This window comes from Bubalus kerabau, chromosome 6 (assembly GCF_029407905.1).
Source record: "Bubalus kerabau isolate K-KA32 ecotype Philippines breed swamp buffalo chromosome 6, PCC_UOA_SB_1v2, whole genome shotgun sequence".
NCBI lineage: Eukaryota > Metazoa > Chordata > Mammalia > Artiodactyla > Bovidae > Bubalus > Bubalus kerabau.
In genome coordinates this window covers 82770093-82779860 of record NC_073629.1, presented here as the reverse complement: position 1 = coordinate 82779860, position 9768 = coordinate 82770093, and the positions used below count along the sequence as shown (strand labels likewise).

The 9768-nt window shown below is 38.3% G+C and overlaps 1 non-coding gene across 1 annotated transcript; it reads left to right on the top strand.

Moving 5' to 3' along the window:
• Nucleotides 1-1660: 1660 nt before the first annotated feature.
• On the top strand, nt 1661-1767 carry LOC129656636 (U6 spliceosomal RNA). Its single transcript, XR_008716425.1, has one exon. It is a non-coding gene; the product is annotated as a U6 spliceosomal RNA (small nuclear RNA).
• The last annotated feature ends 8001 nt before the right edge of the window (nt 1768-9768 follow it).

Here is a 9768-nt window from a genome sequence, read left to right as displayed (position 1 = left end):
ATGTAAAGTTTAAAAATAAAATTAAAAAAAATTAAAAAAAATAAAAAATAAAAAATAAAATGCCTGGTTGATAGCATGTCCTTTTCAAGGTAACATGAAAGGGAAATTTCTCTACCCTCTTTGGAAATTTCCTTAAAGAGTTGTCTATATGCAGTTTCCATTCTTTCTCAAGTTTACTACAAATGAGCTAAGTCCCCGTCTCTTCACCAAAACAGATATTGTCAAGGTCACCAATGACCTTCATATAGACAAATACAATGATTAATGCTCATCTTATTCAACCTATCAGCAGCATTTGACACACTTGATCAGTCTGTCTTCTTGAAACACTTTTTAAAAACGTAACTCTTAAGATATCATGATCTCTTGATTTTTCTCCTACTTCACTGCTCCTTTTAGTCTCTTTTGGTGAATTCATCCTATCTCCCTAACCCCTAACACTGGTGTCCCCAAGGTTCAGCCCTGAGATCTCTTCTCCATCTAGACACCTTCTCTAGATGATATCTTATATTCTCGACTTTAAACATCATCTGTATACACTATTTGGATTCTTGAATTCCTATGTTCGTATACCAAATGCCAATTTGACATCTCAGCTTGAATGTTTAATAGGCATTTCATACCTAACACTTAACATTCACATTTAATTGAACTCCTGATAGATCCCTGCCCCAATTACCATGAACATGTTCCTCTTACAGTCTTCCTTATCTTAGTGGAAACTCCATCCTTCCAGTTAAACACTTTTTGACATCTTTCTTCTTCTCCTATTTCCAATTCTTAAATAAATCCTGTCAGTCTAGCCTTAAAATAGACACTAGATCTTACACTCCTTACTATTTACACTAGTCCAAGCCACCATTTTCCTAACAGCCTCTTGTTGTAGCCTTCTAAATGGTCTCTGTCCTTTACTCTCATCTCCTACAGTTTATTCTACAAAAGGCAGCCAAAGTAATTTCTTTTCTTTTTCAATTTATTTTTTAATTGGAGAAAAACTGCTTTACAATGCTGTGTTGGTTTCTGCTGTACAACACTGCAAATCAGTCATAATTATACATATATCCCCTCTGTCTTGAGCCTCCCCTCTGCTCCTTCCATCCTACCCTTCTAGGTCATCATAGAGTGTCAGACTGGGCTCCTTGTGTTATATAGCATCTTCTCACCAGCTATCTATTTTATACACGGCAGTATGTATATGTCAATGCTTTCTCCATTCATCCCACTCAGTCTTTTAAAACATAAGTCAGATCATATCATTTCCCTGCTCAAAACCCTCTAATGACTTCCAATCTCATTCACAAATAATTTGCAGTTCTGGTTGAGAGAAACTAAAGAAGACTTAAATAAATTAGACATCCCATGTTCACGGATCAAAGGACTTAATATCATCAGGATGTCAATACTCTCCAAATTGATCTACAGATTCACCTCAACACTATCAAAATTCCAGATTGCCTTTTTATAGTAATTAACAAGCCAACCCTAAAATTCATAAGGAAATAAAGTTTCAAGGAACTCAGAATAGTTGAAACAATCTTGAGCAAAAAAGGACTAAGAGGAATCTACTTCCTGATTTCAAAATCTACTATAAATGCATTCTGCCATACTTAAAAGAGGACCTACTGTACAGCACAGGAACACTGTTCAATAGACTAAACAGGTGCTCGCTTCGGCAGCACATATACTAAAATTGGAATGATACAGAGAAGATTAGCATGGCCCCTGCGCAAGGATGACACGCAAATTCGTGAAGCGTTCCATATTTTTAAATGACCCAATCAAAAAATGGGCCAAAGAACTAAATAGACATTTCTCCAAAGAAGACATACAGATGGCTAACAAACACATGAAAAGATGCTCAACATCACTCATTATCAGAGAAATGCAAATCAAAACCACTATGAGGTACCATTTCACACCAGTCAGAATGGCTGCGATCCAAAAGTCTACAAGTAATAAATGCTGGAGAGGGTGTGGAGAAAAGGGAACCCTCTTACACTGTTGGTGGGAATGCAAACTAGTACAGCCACTATGGAGAACAGTGTGGAGATTCCTTAAAAAACTGGAAATAGAACTGCCTTATGATCTAGCAATCCCACTGCTGGGCATACACACTGAGGAAACCAGAAGGGAAAGAGACACGTATACCCCAATGTTCATCGCAGCACTGTTTATAATAGCCAGGACATGGAAGCAACCTAGATGTCCATCAGCAGATGAATGGATAAGCAAGCTGTGGTACATATACACAATGGAGTATTACTCAGCCATTAAAAAGAATACATTTAAAAAAAAAAAAAAAAAAAAAAAAGAATACATTTGAATCAGTTCTAATGAGGTGGATGAAGCTGGAGCCTATTATACAGAGTGAAGTAAGCCAGAAAGAAAAACACCAATACAGTATACTAACGCATATATATGGAATTTAGAAAGATGGTAACAATAACCCTGTGTACGAGACAGCAAAAGAGACACTGATGTATAGAACAGTCTTATGGACTCTGTGGGAGAGGGAGAGGGTGGGAAAATTTGGGAGAATGGCATTGAAACATGTAAAATATCATGTATGAAATGAGTTGCCAGTCCAGGTTCGATGCACGATACTGGATGCTTGGGGCTGGTGCACTGGGACGACCCAGAGGGATGGTATGGGGAGGGAGGAGGGAGGGGGGTTCAGGATGGGGAACACATGTATACCTGTGGCGGATTCATTTTGATATTTGGCAAAACTAATACAATTATGTAAAGTTTAAAAATAAAATTAAATTAAAAAAAAATAGACTAAACAGGAAAAGAATTGGAAAAGGAATACATACATGTATATGTATAACTGAATCACTTTGCTGTGCACCCAAAACTAATAAAACATTGCTAATGAACTATAATCCAATCTGAAACAAAAATTTTTTGAATAAGCAATAAATAAAAATAAATTAAAAAAAAATAAAGCTACAGTAAATAAAGCTAGTGTGGTACTGGTATAAGGATAAACATTTAGGCCAGTGGAACAGAATTGAGAGTATCAAAATAAGTCCACATCTACTGATTACCGGTGAGGATGACAAGATAATTCAATGGAGAAAGAATAGTCTTTTCAAGAAATAGTGCTGGGACAAAAATATATGCACATGCGCAAGAAGGAATTTGAAGTCTTACCTCACTTCATAGATAAAAATGAACTCAAAAAAACCATGGACCTGATTTCAAGAACTAAAACTCATAGAATAAAACATAAGTATGAAATTTCATGTCCCTGGATTACATGGCAGTTTCTTAGATACAATGTCAAAGTGCCACGTGACAAAAGAAAAGATGGATAATTTTAAACTTTATCAAAATAAAAAATATTTGTTATTCAAAGGACAGCCTCAAGAAAGTCAAAAGACATATATATTCCATATATATCCCAAAGAACAAACTATTCTGATACTCAATTAATGGCCTCCCAATTACTTCAGTTAAATCACCTTTTCTCACGCCAATTCATTCTTTGCTCTGCCCTCAGAATAGACTTTTAAAATATATGATAGTTCCATAACTCTTCTTAAAAATAACCATTGCTCCCCACTGAATATAGTTCTTCAGGGCACTTTTCTTAATCTAATCTCAATCTGTCTTTAGATTCATCTCTTTCTGGTCCCCTTTGGATATTGCTATACCTGGTATAATACAGTTTTCATTTAGTCTTTGAATATTCAGTTTCTTCTGCCTGGAATGTTCTTATCCTCTATGACCTGTCTCAACCTCTCATTGTGGAAAATTCCTATTCAACTTGCAAGACTGGGTTCAAATGGTATATCCTGTGTGGAGCCTTTCCTATTTTTTCAGGTAGTATGTCTCTCCTCATTCTCCTCAGAACGCTTTGCTTACTCTCTTTATTAGCTTTGTATTGTAAAGCTTATTATTGTTTTTCATTTTTATTGAGATATACCTGACATATAACATTACCTTAGTCTCAGATGTGTAACATGATATTTTGATATTTGTATATATTGTGAAATCATTACCACAATGAGTCTAGTTAACATCTGTCACGATACAGCTTCAAGTGTTATTCTTGTGATGAGAAATTCCAAGACCTACACTTGCTGCTAAGTCACTTCAGTCGTGTCCGACTCTGTGTGACCCCATAGACGGCAGCCCACTAGGCTCCTCTGTCCCTGGGATTCTCCAGGCAAGAACACTGGAGTGGGTTGCCATTTCCTTCTCCAATGCATGAAAGTGAAAAGTGAAAGTGAAGTTGTTCAGTTGTGTCTGACTCTAGCTACCCCATGGACTGCAGCCTTCCAGGCTCCTCCGTCCATGGGATTCTCTAGGCAAGAGTACTGGAGTGCGGTGCCATTGCCTTCTCCACTTAGCAACTTTCAAATACACAATACAGTATTATTAACAATAGTCACTGTTTTTATATATGTCTTCCCCATTAAAGAGACATTGTATCTTAGTTTTCCCAAAGCTTAGCACAGAACCTGACACAGAGTAGCAATTCAGTAAATGTTAGTTAAATGAATGAAAGTACAGTCCATGGTGATTATTAATAACTTTAATGTATTTTATAATGTTTTTATATTTAAAATAATAAAACAATTAGCTTTAATAAGGTATTTGGAGAATCTCCTAAAATAAACACCAAAAAATATTTTATGCATATATTGAAAATCATTTTTATGAAACTGGTAAAGTAGAATGATTTTGTGCTAGATTTAGGACTTATCCCACAATCTAACTATCAGATGGTCAAAAATTTCCCCTAAAATTCCAAAGATCACCTAGTAAAAAGAGCTGGAAAGAGACACGTAGTTAGTTTATCCTTGAGACTAAAGGATATATTTTCATTTTGATGCCCATCAATTTATATATCCAACTCCCATTAATGTAAATGGGAATTGTGCACATAAATTCTTGGAAACTGAGATGAGAATACATCTCTAAACCTGCAAACCAGTGATACACGCAGATACTATAATTTCAAAGTTTAGGAGACTAAGCTCATAATTAAAATGTGTGGATCTCTCGGTGGTAGCAAATTGAGTTGCTAACACACTTACCAGCACAGTCCATCACAATATGTCTAGATCCTTCCAACTTCCATGAGTCCTGGAAGGCAGCAGAAGCTGGTGAACAGCAGCCTGCCTTGTCCAGGGGAAAGGTCAGTCTGCAACAGAAACCTCACTGGGAGAAAGGAGAAAGGGAATGGAAAGGCAAAGCATTGTCTGTGGAAACTGAAAACTTGCCAAAGAGCCCTTTGTTTCCTGCTGCTGTCACCTTGGTCCTTTCGCCTAGCAGTTATACCTGCATAAAAGAGGATTTCTGAATCTAAAACCTTTGAGTGAGAGCCAAATAATCTATTCTGCACAAGGCTATTTGCAAACCTGGTTTACTCACAACATACCATACAAGTGCTCTGCTTGGGAGAATCAACTGATATTTCTGAAAATCCAAATCAACTTTAAGGCAAATATGAATATAGCACATGATTTCACATTTCTGATCATGATCAGGTCTCTACAGACTCATTAGAATTTCAACAAGTTATCTTCAAAACTCCTGCAATAAATTTACTTCCAAGTTTAACAGCATCAAAAACAGTAAGTCTATACCTGGTATAGTCCAGTGAAAAGGATGTTGAACTTGTAATTCAAAGGTATGGATTCAAGTTCCACTCAATAGTTCTGGCACATGAAATCTCTCTGAAACACAATTTCTTCTATTGGAAAATGAGGGCAATAATTATTGCCTTATTCATGTCTTAAGGTTACTGTGAAGCTCAAATTAGAAATTCAAATGAAAGCATTTGAAAATATAGACACCAGGTTCTGTGCTTAATAATATATATACACATATATAATATATATATTTTAGAATTATATATTTAGAATATATATATTTTAGAATTAACTGTATATGTTATCCCCTGGAAATTACAGAAATGGCCTCTTTTCCTAAAAAACAACAATACCCAAGATAAAGTATCTTTCATAATTCCATTTCTTCTCTCCTTCCCCTGCCATTCCCAACTTTGACCTTACTTCTTGCCATTTACCAACCCCAGTGATGACTACTTTACTTCACCTAAGTGTACTAAAACCACAAGTGTGAAACTCCAACAGGAGGGGAAGAGCAATAAATCACATTGGGAGTCATGTGAGTTTATGCTAGTTCCACTTCTGCTAGCAGACAGAACACTATGTGCCAAATATTGTGCTAGGAACTAGAGATACTTCACTGAACAAGACTCAGCTTCAGCTTTAGGAAGTCATCTTTAACACACCCTCTCCATCACTACCCCCATTTGAACCAATACTTCAGTTCAGTTCAGTCGCTCAGTAGTGTCCGACTCTTTGCGACCCCATGAATCACAGCACGCCAGGCCTCCCTGTCCATCACCAACTCCCAGAGTCCACCCAAACCCATGTCCATCAAGTCGGTGATGCCGTCCAACCATCTCATCCTCTGTCATCCCCTTCTCCTCCTGCTCTCAATCTTTCCCAGCATCAGGGTCTTTTCAAATGAGCCAGCTCTTCGCATCAGGTGGCCAAAATATTGGAGTTAAGGCTTCAACATCAGTCCTTCCAATAAACACCCAGGACTGATCTCCTTTAGGATGGACTGGCTGGATCTCCTTGCAGTTCAAGGGACTCTCAAGAGTCTTCTCCAATACCACAGTTCAAAAGCATCAATTCTTCAGTGCTCAGCTTTCTTTATAGTCCAACTCTCACATCCATACATGACCCCTGGAAAAACCATAGCCTTGACGAGATGGACCTTTGTGGACAAAGTGATGTCTCTGCTTTTTAATATGCTGTCTAGGTTGATCATAACTTTCCTTCCAAGGAGTAAGCGTCTTTTAATTTCATGGCTGCAGCCACCATCTGCAGTGATTTTGGAGCCCAGAAAAATAAAGTCAGCCACTGTTTCCATTGTTTTCCCATCTATTTCCCATGAAGTGATGGGACCGGATGCCATGATCTTAGTTTTATGAATGTTGAGCTTTAAGCCAACTTTTTCACTCCCCTCTTTCACTTTCATCAGGAGGCTCTTTAGTTCTTCTTCACTTTCTGCCATAAGGGTGGTGTCATCTGCATATCTGAGGTTATTGATATTTCTCCCGGCAATCTTGATTCCAGCTTGTGCTTCTTCCAGCCCAGCATTTCTCATGATGTACTCTGCATAGAAGTTAAATAAGCAGGGTGACAATATACAGCCTTGACGTACTCCTTTTCCTATTTGGAACCAGTCTGTTGTTCCATGTCCTGTTCTAACTGTTGCTTCCTGACCTGCATACAGATTTCTCGGGAGGCAGGTCAGGTGGTCTGATATTCCCATCTCTTTCAGAATTTTCCACAGTTTATTGTGATCCACACAGCCAAAGGCTTTGGCATAGTCAATAAAGCAGAAGTAGATGTTTTCCTGGAATTCTTGTTCTTTTTCTATGATCCAGCAGATGTTGGCAATTTGATCTCTGGTTCCTCTGCCTTTTCTAAGTCCACATTGAACATCTGGAAATTCACGGTTCAGGTACTGTTGAAGCCTGGCTTGGAGAATTTTAAGCATTATTTTGCTAGCATGTGAGATGAGTACAATTGTGCATTAGTTTGAGCATTCTTTGGATTGCTCTTCTTTGAGTTTGGAATGAAAACTGATTTTTTTCAGTCCTGTGGCCACTGCTGAGTTTTCCACATTTGCTGACATGCTGGGTGCAGCACTTTCACAGCATCATCTTCCAGGATTTGAAATAGCTCAACTGGAATTCCATCACCTCCACCAGCTTTGTTCGTAGTGATGCTTTCTAAGGCCCACTTGACTTCACATTCCAGGATGTCTGGCTCTAGAGGAGTGATTACACCATCATGATTATCTGGGTCATGAAGATCTTTTTTGTATAGTTCTTCTGCGTATTTGTGCCATCTCTTCTTAATATCTTCTGATTCTGTTAAGTCCCTACCATTTCTGTCCTTTATTGAGCCCATCTTTGCATAAAATGTTCCCTTGGTATCTCTAATTTTCTTGAAGAGATCTCTAGTCTTTCTCATTCTGTTGTTTTCCTCTATTTCTTTGCATTGATTGCTGAGGAAGGTTTTATTATCTCTCCTTGCTATTCTTTGGAACTCTTCACTCAAACGGGTATATCTTTGCTTTTCCCCTTTGATTTTTGCTTCCCTTCTTTTCACAGCTATTTGTAAGGCCTCCTCAGACAGCCATTTTGCTTTTTTGCATTTCTTTTTCTTGGGGATAGTCTTGATTCCTGTCTCCTGTACAGTGTCACGAACCTCCATCCACAGTTCATCAGGCACTCTGTCTATCAGATCTAGTCCCTTGAATCTATTTCTCACTTCCACTGTATAATCATAAGGGATTTTATTTATGCCATACCTGAATAGTCTAGTGGTTTTCTCCACTTTCTTCAATTTCAGTCTGAATTTGGCAATAAGGAGTTTATGATTTGAGCCGGTCTTGTTTTTGCTGACTGTACAGAGCTGCTCCATCTTTGGCTGCAAACCAATGCTGGAGCCTGTCATTTTTACTTTGAATAATCCACTTGTCTCCATCTTCACTGCCACCACCCTTGTCCAAGAAGCTATCATTTCATCATCTCTGCATAGACTACTATCATAACCTGGTAACTAGACCACCCATGTTCCACTCTTGGCCTGTATAGTAACTGAGATTTTTTTCAAAACCCAAACCTTTTCCTGTCATTCCTTATGCTTAAAATAAATCAATTACTTCTAGCTGTTCAATAGATAAATACCAAACTCTTTAATATGACCTATAAGAGCTTACATGGCCTGTTCCTACCTACTTCTCAAGCCTCATCAATTCTTTTCCTCCTTTGTGCTTCAGGCATATAAACTCCTATGGTGTCTTTCTACATACATTACCACAGTTCAGTTCAGCTCAGTTCAGTTCAGTCACGCAGTCGTTGTCCAACTCTTTGCGATCCCAGGGACTGCAGCACACCAGGCTTCCCTGTCCATCACCAACTCCCGGAGTTCACTCAAACTCACGTCCATCGAGTCGGTGATGCCATCCAGCCATCTCATCCTCTGTCATCCCCTTCTCCTCCTGCCCCCAATCCCTCCCAGCATCAGGTCTTTTCCAAAAGACTCAGTTCTTTGTATCAGGTGGCTAAAGGATTGGAGTTTCAGCTTCAGCATCAGTCCTTCCAAAGGATATTCAGGATTGATTTCCTTTAGGATTCACTGCTTGGATCTCCTTGCAGTCCAAGGAACTCTCAAGAGTCTCCTCCAAAACCACAGTTCAAAAGCATCAATTCTTTTGGTGCTCAGCTTTTTTATAGTCCAAATCTCACATCTGTTCATGACTACTGGAAAAACCATAGCTTGAACTAGATGGATTTTGTTGACAAACTAATATATCTGCTTTTTAATATGCTGTCTAGATTGGTCATAGCTTTTCTTCCAAGGAGCAAGTGTCTTTTAATTTCATGGATGCAGTCACCATCTGCAGTGATTTTGGAGCCCCCCAAAATAAACTCTCTCATTGTTTTCATTATTTCCCCATCTTTTTGCCATGAAATGATGGAACTGGATGTCATGCTCTAAGTTTTCTCAATGTTGAGTTTTAAGCCAACTTTTTCACTCTCCTCTTTCACTTTTTTAAGAGGCTCTTTAGTTCTTCTTCACTTTCTGTCTTAAGGGTGGTGTCATTTGCATATCTGAGATTATTGATATTTCTCCCAGAAATCTTGATTCCAGCAGGAGCTTCATCCAGTCCAGCATTTCACATGATGTACTCTGCATATAA